Raw genomic sequence first — 16,009 nt, forward strand, 5'->3', positions numbered from 1 at the left:
AAATGAAAGAAGTCAGTGTTCCAGCAGAGGGAGACAACGTTTCAGAAAAGGCATTGTAGCAAACCAAAAAAGAAATTTTAAGCGCAGCAGAGTAACCAGCGCACATACCTGTTAGCTCAGGTGAGTTTAAAAGGCTGCTGTTGATAACAAGGGCATTTGCTAAATAGATGGTGTGTGTGCAACAATATACTGAAAGGTCAATTATATTGTGCAGCTTATCTCACCACCTGTAGTTATTTAGGTGAAAGCTCCAAAATGCTTGCCTAATATGTCTGTTTATCCAAAAGGAAGTAAAAAGGGAGAGCTAGAAAGATAGCATTGCATCACATTACATGGCAATGCAATGCACAGTTGCTGAAGTTGAACCAAAATGAGCTTGTAATCTGGCTTCTGCAACTTTGAACATGAAAAATCCAATGAGGAGAAGAAAAGCAAAGCCAAAGAGTCCATCCCAAAATCCGACAAACAAGCAAAATGAACAAAAAACATTGAATTCAATTCTTTCTGATTTTAGAAACTGCATTAAAGAAGGGGTGCACCGGTCCTGGAGATACTGCAATACCAGGTCAATGCGTGGAGTGGACAGAGCAAGCTCTTTTTCCATCTCCCTGTTCTAAAAATCCATTTAATATATGGTCCCCAGATAGGGGACGTATCAGATATTAAACTGATAAGAACAGATACTACACTTGATCTTAGCCAAAAGGCCGAGAAGCGATAACCAGAATTGGTTTCAAACTACGGAGCCACCCAAGGATCCTGAAAAGTCCATTTGTGGAGATGAGCTCCTGGACTCCCGTTAAGAAGACATGTTGTCAACCTCTAGATCCCTTACATGCCTGCACTTTTCGGCTTGCTGCTGCTGCAATCCACGCGTTTTAGATCTGCATAACTCCACCTCTTTAAACACAGCACCTTCACCCCCTGCTGTTCCCACCCGCCTCAACACCGTTGGAAGGGAGGAGAACCAATTAAGGCGGGGGGTGGGGTGGAACGAGCAGCTGTCTACCCTTAGCAGGAGGGCTCCTGATTACATACCTCTCCTGCTGCTGCTGCTGCTGGCTGTCCAGCAGCAGACTGAAGGTGGCTGCTGCTGTGCACAGGTATATAAAGGCTCAGAGCCTATTATGACACGCGCAGCCAGCGTTCCATTGCCACATTCCATCTACTGCAGGCAGGATACCTGGCTGGCTGAATGTCGCTGAGAAGCTCACAGAGACCGCCATAAGCAACAGTTTAACAGAATGCCACAGACTAATCAACCAAACTTTTTGGGTTGGGTTCTCTTTTATAGTCTGCAGGCATTAAATGAAAGAAGTCAGTGTTCCAGCAGGGGGAGACAATGTTTCAGAAAAGGCATTGTAGCAAACCAAAAAAGAAATTTTAAGCGCAGCAGAGTAACCAGCGCACATACCTGTTAGCTCAGGTGAGTTTAAAAGGCTGCTGTTGATAACAAGGGCATTTGCTAAATAGATGGTGTGTGTGCAACAATATACTGAAAGGTCAATTATATTGTGCAGCTTATCTCACCACCTGTAGTTATTTAGGTGAAAGCTCCAAAATGCTTGCCTAATATGTCTGTTTATCCAAAAGGAAGTAAAAAGGGAGAGCTAGAAAGATAGCATTGCATCACATTACATGGCAATGCAATGCACAGTTGCTGAAGTTGAACCAAAATGAGCTTGTAATCTGGCTTCTGCAACTTTGAACATGAAAAATCCAATGAGGAGAAGAAAAGCAAAGCCAAAGAGTCCATCCCAAAATCTGACAAACAAGCAAAATGAACAAAAAACATTGAATTCAATTCTTTCTGATTTTAGAAACTGCATTAAAGAAGGGGTGCACCGGTCCTGGAGATACTGCAATACCAGGTCAATGCGTGGAGTGGACAGAGCAAGCTCTTTTTCCATCTCCCTGTTCTAAAAATCCATTTAATATATGGTCCCCAGATAGGGGACGTATCAGATATTAAACTGATAAGAACAGATACTACACTTGATCTTAGCCAAAAGGCCGAGAAGCGATAACCAGAATTGGTTTCAAACTACGGAGCCACCCAAGGATCCTGAAAAGTCCATTTGTGGAGATGAGCTCCTGGACTCCCGTTAAGAAGACATGTTGTCAACCTCTAGATCCCTTACATGCCTGCACTTTTCGGCTTGCTGCTGCTGCAATCCACGCGTTTTAGATCTGCATAACTCCACCTCTTTAAACACAGCACCTTCACCCCCTGCTGTTCCCACCCGCCTCAACACCGTTGGAAGGGAGGAGAACCAATTAAGGCGGGGGGTGGGGTGGAACGAGCAGCTGTCTACCCTTAGCAGGAGGGCTCCTGATTACATACCTCTCCTGCTGCTGCTGCTGCTGGCTGTCCAGCAGCAGACTGAAGGTGGCTGCTGCTGTGCACAGGTATATAAAGGCTCAGAGCCTATTATGACACGCGCAGCCAGCGTTCCATTGCCACATTCCATCTACTGCAGGCAGGATACCTGGCTGGCTGAATGTCGCTGAGAAGCTCACAGAGACCGCCATAAGCAACAGTTTAACAGAATGCCACAGACTAATCAACCAAACTTTTTGGGTTGGGTTCTCTTTTATAGTCTGCAGGCATTAAATGAAAGAAGTCAGTGTTCCAGCAGAGGGAGACAAGGTTTCAGAAAAGGCATTGTAGCAAACCAAAAAAGAAATTTTAAGCGCAGCAGAGTAACCAGCGCACATACCTGTTAGCTCAGGTGAGTTTAAAAGGCTGCTGTTGATAACAAGGGCATTTGCTAAATAGATGGTGTGTGTGCAACAATATACTGAAAGGTCAATTATATTGTGCAGCTTATCTCACCACCTGTAGTTATTTAGGTGAAAGCTCCAAAATGCTTGCCTAATATGTCTGTTTATCCAAAAGGAAGTAAAAAGGGAGAGCTAGAAAGATAGCATTGCATCACATTACATGGCAATGCAATGCACAGTTGCTGAAGTTGAACCAAAATGAGCTTGTAATCTGGCTTCTGCAACTTTGAACATGAAAAGTCCAATGAGGAGAAGAAAAGCAAAGCCAAAGAGTCCATCCCAAAATCCGACAAACAAGCAAAATGAACAAAAAACATTGAATTCAATTCTTTCTGATTTTAGAAACTGCATTAAAGAAGGGGTGCACCGGTCCTGGAGATACTGCAATACCAGGTCAATGCGTGGAGTGGACAGAGCAAGCTCTTTTTCCATCTCCCTGTTCTAAAAATCCATTTAATATATGGTCCCCAGATAGGGGACGTATCAGATATTAAACTGATAAGAACAGATACTACACTTGATCTTAGCCAAAAGGCCGAGAAGCGATAACCAGAATTGGTTTCAAACTACGGAGCCACCCAAGGATCCTGAAAAGTCCATTTGTGGAGATGAGCTCCTGGACTCCCGTTAAGAAGACATGTTGTCAACCTCTAGATCCCTTACATGCCTGCACTTTTCGGCTTGCTGCTGCTGCAATCCACGCATTTTAGATCTGCATAACTCCACCTCTTTAAACACAGCACCTTCACCCCCTGCTGTTCCCACCCGCCTCAACACCGTTGGAAGGGAGGAGAACCAATTAAGGCGGGGGGTGGGGTGGAATGAGCAGCTGTCTACCCTTAGCAGGAGGGCTCCTGATTACATACCTCTCCTGCTGCTGCTGCTGCTGGCTGTCCAGCAGCAGACTGAAGGTGGCTGCTGCTGTGCACAGGTATATAAAGGCTCAGAGCCTATTATGACACGCGCAGCCAGCGTTCCATTGCCACATTCCATCTACTGCAGGCAGGATACCTGGCTGGCTGAATGTCGCTGAGAAGCTCACAGAGACCGCCATAAGCAACAGTTTAACAGAATGCCACAGACTAATCAACCAAACTTTTTGGGTTGGGTTCTCTTTTATAGTCTGCAGGCATTAAATGAAAGAAGTCAGTGTTCCAGCAGAGGGAGACAATGTTTCAGAAAAGGCATTGTAGCAAACCAAAAAAGAAATTTTAAGCGCAGCAGAGTAACCAGCGCACATACCTGTTAGCTCAGGTGAGTTTAAAAGGCTGCTGTTGATAACAAGGGCATTTGCTAAATAGATGGTGTGTGTGCAACAATATACTGAAAGGTCAATTATATTGTGCAGCTTATCTCACCACCTGTAGTTATTTAGGTGAAAGCTCCAAAATGCTTGCCTAATATGTCTGTTTATCCAAAAGGAAGTAAAAAGGGAGAGCTAGAAAGATAGCATTGCATCACATTACATGGCAATGCAATGCACAGTTGCTGAAGTTGAACCAAAATGAGCTTGTAATCTGGCTTCTGCATCTTTGAACATGAAAAATCCAATGAGGAGAAGAAAAGCAAAGCCAAAGAGTCCATCCCAAAATCTGACAAACAAGCAAAATGAACAAAAAACATTGAATTCAATTCTTTCTGATTTTAGAAACTGCATTAAAGAAGGGGTGCACCGGTCCTGGAGATACTGCAATACCAGGTCAATGCGTGGAGTGGACAGAGCAAGCTCTTTTTCCATCTCCCTGTTCTAAAAATCCATTTAATATATGGTCCCCAGATAGGGGACGTATCAGATATTAAACTGATAAGAACAGATACTACACTTGATCTTAGCCAAAAGGCCGAGAAGCGATAACCAGAATTGGTTTCAAACTACGGAGCCACCCAAGGATCCTGAAAAGTCCATTTGTGGAGATGAGCTCCTGGACTCCCGTTAAGAAGACATGTTGTCAACCTCTAGATCCCTTACATGCCTGCACTTTTCGGCTTGCTGCTGCTGCAATCCACGCGTTTTAGATCTGCATAACTCCACCTCTTTAAACACAGCACCTTCACCCCCTGCTGTTCCCACCCGCCTCAACACCGTTGGAAGGGAGGAGAACCAATTAAGGCGGGGGGTGGGGTGGAACGAGCAGCTGTCTACCCTTAGCAGGAGGGCTCCTGATTACATACCTCTCCTGCTGCTGCTGCTGCTGGCTGTCCAGCAGCAGACTGAAGGTGGCTGCTGCTGTGCACAGGTATATAAAGGCTCAGAGCCTATTATGACACACGCAGCCAGCGTTCCATTGCCACATTCCATCTACTGCAGGCAGGATACCTGGCTGGCTGAATGTCGCTGAGAAGCTCACAGAGACCGCCATAAGCAACAGTTTAACAGAATGCCACAGACTAATCAACCAAACTTTTTGGGTTGGGTTCTCTTTTATAGTCTGCAGGCATTAAATGAAAGAAGTCAGTGTTCCAGCAGAGGGAGACAACGTTTCAGAAAAGGCATTGTAGCAAACCAAAAAAGAAATTTTAAGCGCAGCAGAGTAACCAGCGCACATACCTGTTAGCTCAGGTGAGTTTAAAAGGCTGCTGTTGATAACAAGGGCATTTGCTAAATAGATGGTGTGTGTGCAACAATATACTGAAAGGTCAATTATATTGTGCAGCTTATCTCACCACCTGTAGTTATTTAGGTGAAAGCTCCAAAATGCTTGCCTAATATGTCTGTTTATCCAAAAGGAAGTAAAAAGGGAGAGCTAGAAAGATAGCATTGCATCACATTACATGGCAATGCAATGCACAGTTGCTGAAGTTGAACCAAAATGAGCTTGTAATCTGGCTTCTGCAACTTTGAACATGAAAAGTCCAATGAGGAGAAGAAAAGCAAAGCCAAAGAGTCCATCCCAAAATCCGACAAACAAGCAAAATGAACAAAAAACATTGAATTCAATTCTTTCTGATTTTAGAAACTGCATTAAAGAAGGGGTGCACCGGTCCTGGAGATACTGCAATACCAGGTCAATGCGTGGAGTGGACAGAGCAAGCTCTTTTTCCATCTCCCTGTTCTAAAAATCCATTTAATATATGGTCCCCAGATAGGGGACGTATCAGATATTAAACTGATAAGAACAGATACTACACTTGATCTTAGCCAAAAGGCCGAGAAGCGATAACCAGAATTGGTTTCAAACTACGGAGCCACCCAAGGATCCTGAAAAGTCCATTTGTGGAGATGAGCTCCTGGACTCCCGTTAAGAAGACATGTTGTCAACCTCTAGATCCCTTACATGCCTGCACTTTTCGGCTTGCTGCTGCTGCAATCCACGCATTTTAGATCTGCATAACTCCACCTCTTTAAACACAGCACCTTCACCCCCTGCTGTTCCCACCCGCCTCAACACCGTTGGAAGGGAGGAGAACCAATTAAGGCGGGGGGTGGGGTGGAACGAGCAGCTGTCTACCCTTAGCAGGAGGGCTCCTGATTACATACCTCTCCTGCTGCTGCTGCTGCTGGCTGTCCAGCAGCAGACTGAAGGTGGCTGCTGCTGTGCACAGGTATATAAAGGCTCAGAGCCTATTATGACACGCGCAGCCAGCGTTCCATTGCCACATTCCATCTACTGCAGGCAGGATACCTGGCTGGCTGAATGTCGCTGAGAAGCTCACAGAGACCGCCATAAGCAACAGTTTAACAGAATGCCACAGACTAATCAACCAAACTTTTTGGGTTGGGTTCTCTTTTATAGTCTGCAGGCATTAAATGAAAGAAGTCAGTGTTCCAGCAGAGGGAGACAATGTTTCAGAAAAGGCATTGTAGCAAACCAAAAAAGAAATTTTAAGCGCAGCAGAGTAACCAGCGCACATACCTGTTAGCTCAGGTGAGTTTAAAAGGCTGCTGTTGATAACAAGGGCATTTGCAAAATAGATGGTGTGTGTGCAACAATATACTGAAAGGTCAATTATATTGTGCAGCTTATCTCACCACCTGTAGTTATTTAGGTGAAAGCTCCAAAATGCTTGCCTAATATGTCTGTTTATCCAAAAGGAAGTAAAAAGGGAGAGCTAGAAAGATAGCATTGCATCACATTACATGGCAATGCAATGCACAGTTGCTGAAGTTGAACCAAAATGAGCTTGTAATCTGGCTTCTGCAACTTTGAACATGAAAAATCCAATGAGGAGAAGAAAAGCAAAGCCAAAGAGTCCATCCCAAAATCTGACAAACAAGCAAAATGAACAAAAAACATTGAATTCAATTCTTTCTGATTTTAGAAACTGCATTAAAGAAGGGGTGCACCGGTCCTGGAGATACTGCAATACCAGGTCAATGCGTGGAGTGGACAGAGCAAGCTCTTTTTCCATCTCCCTGTTCTAAAAATCCATTTAATATATGGTCCCCAGATAGGGGACGTATCAGATATTAAACTGATAAGAACAGATACTACACTTGATCTTAGCCAAAAGGCCGAGAAGCGATAACCAGAATTGGTTTCAAACTACGGAGCCACCCAAGGATCCTGAAAAGTCCATTTGTGGAGATGAGCTCCTGGACTCCCGTTAAGAAGACATGTTGTCAACCTCTAGATCCCTTACATGCCTGCACTTTTCGGCTTGCTGCTGCTGCAATCCACGCGTTTTAGATCTGCATAACTCCACCTCTTTAAACACAGCACCTTCACCCCCTGCTGTTCCCACCCGCCTCAACACCGTTGGAAGGGAGGAGAACCAATTAAGGCGGGGGGTGGGGTGGAACGAGCAGCTGTCTACCCTTAGCAGGAGGGCTCCTGATTACATACCTCTCCTGCTGCTGCTGCTGCTGGCTGTCCAGCAGCAGACTGAAGGTGGCTGCTGCTGTGCACAGGTATATAAAGGCTCAGAGCCTATTATGACACACGCAGCCAGCGTTCCATTGCCACATTCCATCTACTGCAGGCAGGATACCTGGCTGGCTGAATGTCGCTGAGAAGCTCACAGAGACCGCCATAAGCAACAGTTTAACAGAATGCCACAGACTAATCAACCAAACTTTTTGGGTTGGGTTCTCTTTTATAGTCTGCAGGCATTAAATGAAAGAAGTCAGTGTTCCAGCAGAGGGAGACAACGTTTCAGAAAAGGCATTGTAGCAAACCAAAAAAGAAATTTTAAGCGCAGCAGAGTAACCAGCGCACATACCTGTTAGCTCAGGTGAGTTTAAAAGGCTGCTGTTGATAACAAGGGCATTTGCTAAATAGATGGTGTGTGTGCAACAATATACTGAAAGGTCAATTATATTGTGCAGCTTATCTCACCACCTGTAGTTATTTAGGTGAAAGCTCCAAAATGCTTGCCTAATATGTCTGTTTATCCAAAAGGAAGTAAAAAGGGAGAGCTAGAAAGATAGCATTGCATCACATTACATGGCAATGCAATGCACAGTTGCTGAAGTTGAACCAAAATGAGCTTGTAATCTGGCTTCTGCAACTTTGAACATGAAAAATCCAATGAGGAGAAGAAAAGCAAAGCCAAAGAGTCCATCCCAAAATCCGACAAACAAGCAAAATGAACAAAAAACATTGAATTCAATTCTTTCTGATTTTAGAAACTGCATTAAAGAAGGGGTGCACCGGTCCTGGAGATACTGCAATACCAGGTCAATGCGTGGAGTGGACAGAGCAAGCTCTTTTTCCATCTCCCTGTTCTAAAAATCCATTTAATATATGGTCCCCAGATAGGGGACGTATCAGATATTAAACTGATAAGAACAGATACTACACTTGATCTTAGCCAAAAGGCCGAGAAGCGATAACCAGAATTGGTTTCAAACTACGGAGCCACCCAAGGATCCTGAAAAGTCCATTTGTGGAGATGAGCTCCTGGACTCCCGTTAAGAAGACATGTTGTCAACCTCTAGATCCCTTACATGCCTGCACTTTTCGGCTTGCTGCTGCTGCAATCCACGCGTTTTAGATCTGCATAACTCCACCTCTTTAAACACAGCACCTTCACCCCCTGCTGTTCCCACCCGCCTCAACACCGTTGGAAGGGAGGAGAACCAATTAAGGCGGGGGGTGGGGTGGAACGAGCAACTGTCTACCCTTAGCAGGAGGGCTCCTGATTACATACCTCTCCTGCTGCTGCTGCTGCTGGCTGTCCAGCAGCAGACTGAAGGTGGCTGCTGCTGTGCACAGGTATATAAAGGCTCAGAGCCTATTATGACACGCGCAGCCAGCGTTCCATTGCCACATTCCATCTACTGCAGGCAGGATACCTGGCTGGCTGAATGTCGCTGAGAAGCTCACAGAGACCGCCATAAGCAACAGTTTAACAGAATGCCACAGACTAATCAACCAAACTTTTTGGGTTGGGTTCTCTTTTATAGTCTGCAGGCATTAAATGAAAGAAGTCAGTGTTCCAGCAGAGGGAGACAACGTTTCAGAAAAGGCATTGTAGCAAACCAAAAAAGAAATTTTAAGCGCAGCAGAGTAACCAGCGCACATACCTGTTAGCTCAGGTGAGTTTAAAAGGCTGCTGTTGATAACAAGGGCATTTGCTAAATAGATGGTGTGTGTGCAACAATATACTGAAAGGTCAATTATATTGGGCAGCTTATCTCACCACCTGTAGTTATTTAGGTGAAAGCTCCAAAATGCTTGCCTAATATGTCTGTTTATCCAAAAGGAAGTAAAAAGGGAGAGCTAGAAAGATAGCATTGCATCACATTACATGGCAATGCAATGCACAGTTGCTGAAGTTGAACCAAAATGAGCTTGTAATCTGGCTTCTGCAACTTTGAACATGAAAAATCCAATGAGGAGAAGAAAAGCAAAGCCAAAGAGTCCATCCCAAAATCCGACAAACAAGCAAAATGAACAAAAAACATTGAATTCAATTCTTTCTGATTTTAGAAACTGCATTAAAGAAGGGGTGCACCGGTCCTGGAGATACTGCAATACCAGGTCAATGCGTGGAGTGGACAGAGCAAGCTCTTTTTCCATCTCCCTGTTCTAAAAATCCATTTAATATATGGTCCCCAGATAGGGGACGTATCAGATATTAAACTGATAAGAACAGATACTACACTTGATCTTAGCCAAAAGGCCGAGAAGCGATAACCAGAATTGGTTTCAAACTACGGAGCCACCCAAGGATCCTGAAAAGTCCATTTGTGGAGATGAGCTCCTGGACTCCCGTTAAGAAGACATGTTGTCAACCTCTAGATCCCTTACATGCCTGCACTTTTCGGCTTGCTGCTGCTGCAATCCACGCGTTTTAGATCTGCATAACTCCACCTCTTTAAACACAGCACCTTCACCCCCTGCTGTTCCCACCCGCCTCAACACCGTTGGAAGGGAGGAGAACCAATTAAGGCGGGGGGTGGGGTGGAACGAGCAGCTGTCTACCCTTAGCAGGAGGGCTCCTGATTACATACCTCTCCTGCTGCTGCTGCTGCTGGCTGTCCAGCAGCAGACTGAAGGTGGCTGCTGCTGTGCACAGGTATATAAAGGCTCAGAGCCTATTATGACACGCGCAGCCAGCGTTCCATTGCCACATTCCATCTACTGCAGGCAGGATACCTGGCTGGCTGAATGTCGCTGAGAAGCTCACAGAGACCGCCATAAGCAACAGTTTAACAGAATGCCACAGACTAATCAACCAAACTTTTTGGGTTGGGTTCTCTTTTATAGTCTGCAGGCATTAAATGAAAGAAGTCAGTGTTCCAGCAGAGGGAGACAACGTTTCAGAAAAGGCATTGTAGCAAACCAAAAAAGAAATTTTAAGCGCAGCAGAGTAACCAGCGCACATACCTGTTAGCTCAGGTGAGTTTAAAAGGCTGCTGTTGATAACAAGGGCATTTGCTAAATAGATGGTGTGTGTGCAACAATATACTGAAAGGTCAATTATATTGTGCAGCTTATCTCACCACCTGTAGTTATTTAGGTGAAAGCTCCAAAATGCTTGCCTAATATGTCTGTTTATCCAAAAGGAAGTAAAAAGGGAGAGCTAGAAAGATAGCATTGCATCACATTACATGGCAATGCAATGCACAGTTGCTGAAGTTGAACTAAAATGAGCTTGTAATCTGGCTTCTGCAACTTTGAACATGAAAAATCCAATGAGGAGAAGAAAAGCAAAGCCAAAGAGTCCATCCCAAAATCCGACAAACAAGCAAAATGAACAAAAAACATTGAATTCAATTCTTTCTGATTTTAGAAACTGCATTAAAGAAGGGGTGCACCGGTCCTGGAGATACTGCAATACCAGGTCAATGCGTTGAGTGGACAGAGCAAGCTCTTTTTCCATCTCCCTGTTCTAAAAATCCATTTAATATATGGTCCCCAGATAGGGGACGTATCAGATATTAAACTGATAAGAACAGATTTTTTTGATTGAAGCTGCATCCAAGGCACTGAAAAATGTGACCGAAGTCACACCAAAACAGCGCACGAGGCGAGGATTCATGTGGACCCTTCCCGGAGGAGAGGGTCCCCAATAAACCATCCCCATCCCTCCGAGCCAGAAGGCCACAGCGAGGGTCAGGGATCTCCGATGCTCTCCCTAGCCGAAGCCGGAGAAGAGCCGTTTTCGTGCTCCCAGCTTCCATCTAGGCTGCCACCCTAGTGGAGCTGGAGCCTGTGTTGGTTTCTCAGCCCAAAGCTGACCGGACCTCCGACCGGGTTTATAAAAATTCCCCTTCCTAGCCCGGAGGCCAGGAATAGGGGGGGTTGCTCAGAAAGTATGATTGGCAAAGGTGCGGCGTGCTACGAAGCCAAGTCTTTCCGGGGTTCCCAGTCCCAGTAAGCTTGGACTCCCACCAGGGCGCCTACTCCTGGGGCACATTGCTCCAAAGCCCTCACACTTACCCAGCCTAGTGACTTCGATCCTGGAGGGCCATGTTTTCCATCAGATAACTCTATGAGCCACCTGGCGTACTAACAAGTGCACCAAACCAGTGTGTAATATGCATCAATTTACTAGGGCAGCCCAAGGACAAAACTGCCTTTTCAAAAGATACTACACTTGATCTTAGCCAAAAGGCCGAGAAGCGATAACCAGAATTGGTTTCAAACTACGGAGCCACCCAAGGATCCTGAAAGGTCCATTTGTGGAGATGAGCTCCTGGACTCCCGTTAAGAAGACATGTTGTCAACCTCTAGATCCCTTACATGCCTGCACTTTTCGGCTTGCTGCTGCTGCAATCCACGCGTTTTAGATCTGCATAACTCCACCTCTTTAAACACAGCACCTTCACCCCCTGCTGTTCCCACCCGCCTCAACACCGTTGGAAGGGAGGAGAACCAATTAAGGCGGGGGGTGGGGTGGAACGAGCAGCTGTCTACCCTTAGCAGGAGGGCTCCTGATTACATACCTCTCCTGCTGCTGCTGCTGCTGGCTGTCCAGCAGCAGACTGAAGGTGGCTGCTGCTGTGCACAGGTATATAAAGGCTCAGAGCCTATTATGACACGCGCAGCCAGCGTTCCATTGCCACATTCCATCTACTGCAGGCAGGATACCTGGCTGGCTGAATGTCGCTGAGAAGCTCACAGAGACCGCCATAAGCAACAGTTTAACAGAATGCCACAGACTAATCAACCAAACTTTTTGGGTTGGGTTCTCTTTTATAGTCTGCAGGCATTAAATGAAAGAAGTCAGTGTTCCAGCAGAGGGAGACAACGTTTCAGAAAAGGCATTGTAGCAAACCAAAAAAGAAATTTTAAGCGCAGCAGAGTAACCAGCGCACATACCTGTTAGCTCAGGTGAGTTTAAAAGGCTGCTGTTGATAACAAGGGCATTTGCTAAATAGATGGTGTGTGTGCAACAATATACTGAAAGGTCAATTATATTGTGCAGCTTATCTCACCACCTGTAGTTATTTAGGTGAAAGCTCCAAAATGCTTGCCTAATATGTCTGTTTATCCAAAAGGAAGTAAAAAGGGAGAGCTAGAAAGATAGCATTGCATCACATTACATGGCAATGCAATGCACAGTTGCTGAAGTTGAACCAAAACGAGCTTGTAATCTGGCTTCTGCAACTTTGAACATGAAAAATCCAATGAGGAGAAGAAAAGCAAAGCCAAAGAGTCCATCCCAAAATCCGACAAACAAGCAAAATGAACAAAAAACATTGAATTCAATTCTTTCTGATTTTAGAAACTGCATTAAAGAAGGGGTGCACCGGTCCTGGAGATACTGCAATACCAGGTCAATGCGTGGAGTGGACAGAGCAAGCTCTTTTTCCATCTCCCTGTTCTAAAAATCCATTTAATATATGGTCCCCAGATAGGGGACGTATCAGATATTAAACTGATAAGAACAGATACTACACTTGATCTTAGCCAAAAGGCCGAGAAGCGATAACCAGAATTGGTTTCAAACTACGGAGCCACCCAAGGATCCTGAAAAGTCCATTTGTGGAGATGAGCTCCTGGACTCCCGTTAAGAAGACATGTTGTCAACCTCTAGATCCCTTACATGCCTGCACTTTTCGGCTTGCTGCTGCTGCAATCCACGCGTTTTAGATCTGCATAACTCCACCTCTTTAAACACAGCACCTTCACCCCCTGCTGTTCCCACCCGCCTCAACACCGTTGGAAGGGAGGAGAACCAATTAAGGCGGGGGGTGGGGTGGAACGAGCAACTGTCTACCCTTAGCAGGAGGGCTCCTGATTACATACCTCTCCTGCTGCTGCTGCTGCTGGCTGTCCAGCAGCAGACTGAAGGTGGCTGCTGCTGTGCACAGGTATATAAAGGCTCAGAGCCTATTATGACACGCGCAGCCAGCGTTCCATTGCCACATTCCATCTACTGCAGGCAGGATACCTGGCTGGCTGAATGTCGCTGAGAAGCTCACAGAGACCGCCATAAGCAACAGTTTAACAGAATGCCACAGACTAATCAACCAAACTTTTTGGGTTGGGTTCTCTTTTATAGTCTGCAGGCATTAAATGAAAGAAGTCAGTGTTCCAGCAGAGGGAGACAACGTTTCAGAAAAGGCATTGTAGCAAACTAAAAAAGAAATTTTAAGCGCAGCAGAGTAACCAGCGCACATACCTGTTAGCTCAGGTGAGTTTAAAAGGCTGCTGTTGATAACAAGGGCATTTGCTAAATAGATGGTGTGTGTGCAACAATATACTGAAAGGTCAATTATATTGTGCAGCTTATCTCACCACCTGTAGTTATTTAGGTGAAAGCTCCAAAATGCTTGCCTAATATGTCTGTTTATCCAAAAGGAAGTAAAAAGGGAGAGCTAGAAAGATAGCATTGCATCACATTACATGGCAATGCAATGCACAGTTGCTGAAGTTGAACCAAAATGAGCTTGTAATCTGGCTTCTGCAACTTTGAACATGAAAAATCCAATGAGGAGAAGAAAAGCAAAGCCAAAGAGTCCATCCCAAAATCCGACAAACAAGCAAAATGAACAAAAAACATTGAATTCAATTCTTTCTGATTTTAGAAACTGCATTAAAGAAGGGGTGCACCGGTCCTGGAGATACTGCAATACCAGGTCAATGCGTGGAGTGGACAGAGCAAGCTCTTTTTCCATCTCCCTGTTCTAAAAATCCATTTAATATATGGTCCCCAGATAGGGGACGTATCAGATATTAAACTGATAAGAACAGATTTTTTTTTTTTTTTTTTTTTTTTTTTTTAGACTCAGATTACAAAGTCTTGGAATCAACAAAAAGATAAGAAGACTCAAATCCATCATCGTGCATTCTACCAATTTTAATACTTCTCCAAATCTTTTATTTTCTTTTTCTTTTATATATATATATTTATTTATTTTTTCCCTCTTTTTTTTTTTTTTTAAAAATTATATAGTTTTGGCTATTTTTTTTTGTTTGTTTTTGTTTTTGTTTTTTTGTTTTTCCACAGGTTTTCAAAAAATCAAAGCTTACAAGGTAAGTTCATTCCATTTACATTGTTTCCATTTCTCATTTGCTTTCACCTTGCCAAGCGTCATTTTGTCCCTCCAGAAATACATGTACAAATAACTTAGACATAATTTAATACACTGGTCGACTGTTACTTCCTTATGTTTAAACACTAAAATGTTCCTTGCTTTCCACAATGCCGCCTTCACACATGCAATAATAATCCATACAATTTTAAAATCCTCCTCTCTTATCCCCATCCCATAAAATACTCTGTTAAAATCCAAAAAATTAACAGTACTCACAGCTCTCACTATATTGCACACTTTCCTCCATATTGTCTGTGCAAAATTACAATTCCAGAAGATGTGCATGGGTGTTTCACTATTCCCACACCTGGATCTTGGGCACACTTCAGATCTTACCAACCCACGCCTGTGTTGGAACTCACGGGTTGGCAGGCAGTCTTTTACTATACACCAGAGTAAATCCCTGTGTTCATTAGATAACACACTATAATTTACATTCATCCAGATTCTTTCCACAATTTTGAATGAAAAATGTTCCACAGGACTGATACCTATTCTCTCTTCCAGGATTTTTAGGATTTTTTTATGGCATTTAAGAACATTTATTTCGACCATCTTAAGTTTAAAATCTCTTAAAATTTTTTCTAAAACAATATAATTTCCTGGAGGTAAAAACCTATAAGGCCTATTTAGAGACATCTCCAACCATTTATAATTTCTAATATAGAAACCTAAATTATATATAGAAAACAACTTTAGCTTAGAGCCTGGTCCTAATAAAGTGCATACACAGTTCGCTACATACTTTGCATATAAAAAGGACCTAATATCCAGAAAACCTTTCCCACCTTTTTTCTTTGATTTATATATCTCCTCTCTCTTTACTCTTTCCATCTTGGATCTCCATAAAAAATTAAAACATACCTTAATAACTCTCTTCATGATATTATTTTGGGGGATAAAAACTGTTGAGACATATAAAAACATTGGGAGTAAAACCTGTCTAATAATTAAAATTTTTCCTTCCAGGGTAAGATCTCTCAACTGCCAGAAAGTAATCTTTTTCTTAACTCTTTCCAGCAGAGACTCCCAATTTCTTACATTACCACCTGACTCTGAGAAATAAATACCTAAAATTTTTACTTCATTCATTCTTGTTAATTTACACTCAGAATCTACAATAAAATCACCAACAGTTAAAATACCAGATTTTTCCATGTTAATTTTAAAACCCGATGCGCCCCCAAACCAATCCACTGTTCTTATGGCTCTGTTCATGCTTCTAGTGTCTTTAACTAAAACCGTCACATCATCCATATATGCCACCACTTTAACTTGTTCATTGCAACTCCC

General features: G+C 43.7%; 10 non-coding genes and 2 pseudogenes across 10 annotated transcripts; all 12 read right to left on the minus strand.

Moving 5' to 3' along the window:
* Positions 1-528: 528 nt before the first annotated feature.
* On the minus strand, positions 529-719 carry LOC141191976 (U2 spliceosomal RNA). Its single transcript, XR_012265672.1, has one exon. It is a non-coding gene; the product is annotated as a U2 spliceosomal RNA (small nuclear RNA).
* Positions 720-1,834: 1,115 nt separating this feature from the next.
* On the minus strand, positions 1,835-2,025 carry LOC141191977 (U2 spliceosomal RNA). Its single transcript, XR_012265673.1, has one exon. It is a non-coding gene; the product is annotated as a U2 spliceosomal RNA (small nuclear RNA).
* A 1,115-nt stretch (positions 2,026-3,140) lies between these two features.
* Positions 3,141-3,331, minus strand: LOC141191978 (U2 spliceosomal RNA). Its single transcript, XR_012265674.1, has one exon. It is a non-coding gene; the product is annotated as a U2 spliceosomal RNA (small nuclear RNA).
* Positions 3,332-4,446: 1,115 nt separating this feature from the next.
* On the minus strand, positions 4,447-4,637 carry LOC141191980 (U2 spliceosomal RNA). Its single transcript, XR_012265676.1, has one exon. It is a non-coding gene; the product is annotated as a U2 spliceosomal RNA (small nuclear RNA).
* A 1,115-nt stretch (positions 4,638-5,752) lies between these two features.
* On the minus strand, positions 5,753-5,943 carry LOC141191981 (U2 spliceosomal RNA). The gene has a single exon (XR_012265677.1). It is a non-coding gene; the product is annotated as a U2 spliceosomal RNA (small nuclear RNA).
* Positions 5,944-7,058: 1,115 nt separating this feature from the next.
* On the minus strand, positions 7,059-7,249 carry LOC141191982 (U2 spliceosomal RNA). The gene has a single exon (XR_012265678.1). It is a non-coding gene; the product is annotated as a U2 spliceosomal RNA (small nuclear RNA).
* Positions 7,250-8,364: 1,115 nt separating this feature from the next.
* On the minus strand, positions 8,365-8,555 carry LOC141191983 (U2 spliceosomal RNA). The gene has a single exon (XR_012265679.1). It is a non-coding gene; the product is annotated as a U2 spliceosomal RNA (small nuclear RNA).
* Positions 8,556-9,670: 1,115 nt separating this feature from the next.
* On the minus strand, positions 9,671-9,861 carry LOC141191984 (U2 spliceosomal RNA). Its single transcript, XR_012265680.1, has one exon. It is a non-coding gene; the product is annotated as a U2 spliceosomal RNA (small nuclear RNA).
* A 1,115-nt stretch (positions 9,862-10,976) lies between these two features.
* LOC141192130 (U2 spliceosomal RNA) lies at positions 10,977-11,159 on the minus strand. Its single transcript, XR_012265819.1, has one exon. It is a non-coding gene; the product is annotated as a U2 spliceosomal RNA (small nuclear RNA).
* Positions 11,160-11,683: 524 nt separating this feature from the next.
* Positions 11,684-11,799, minus strand: LOC141192198 (U2 spliceosomal RNA; annotated as a pseudogene).
* Positions 11,800-12,914: 1,115 nt separating this feature from the next.
* Positions 12,915-13,105, minus strand: LOC141191986 (U2 spliceosomal RNA). Its single transcript, XR_012265682.1, has one exon. It is a non-coding gene; the product is annotated as a U2 spliceosomal RNA (small nuclear RNA).
* A 1,115-nt stretch (positions 13,106-14,220) lies between these two features.
* On the minus strand, positions 14,221-14,442 carry LOC141192139 (U2 spliceosomal RNA; annotated as a pseudogene).
* Between the last annotated feature and the right edge of the window lie 1,567 nt (positions 14,443-16,009).

The sequence above is a fragment of the Phyllobates terribilis genome, unplaced genomic scaffold (genome assembly GCF_046119375.1).
Source record: "Phyllobates terribilis strain yellow unplaced genomic scaffold, ASM4611937v1 Scaffold_52__1_contigs__length_9100884, whole genome shotgun sequence".
In the NCBI taxonomy this organism is placed as follows: domain Eukaryota; kingdom Metazoa; phylum Chordata; class Amphibia; order Anura; family Dendrobatidae; genus Phyllobates; species Phyllobates terribilis.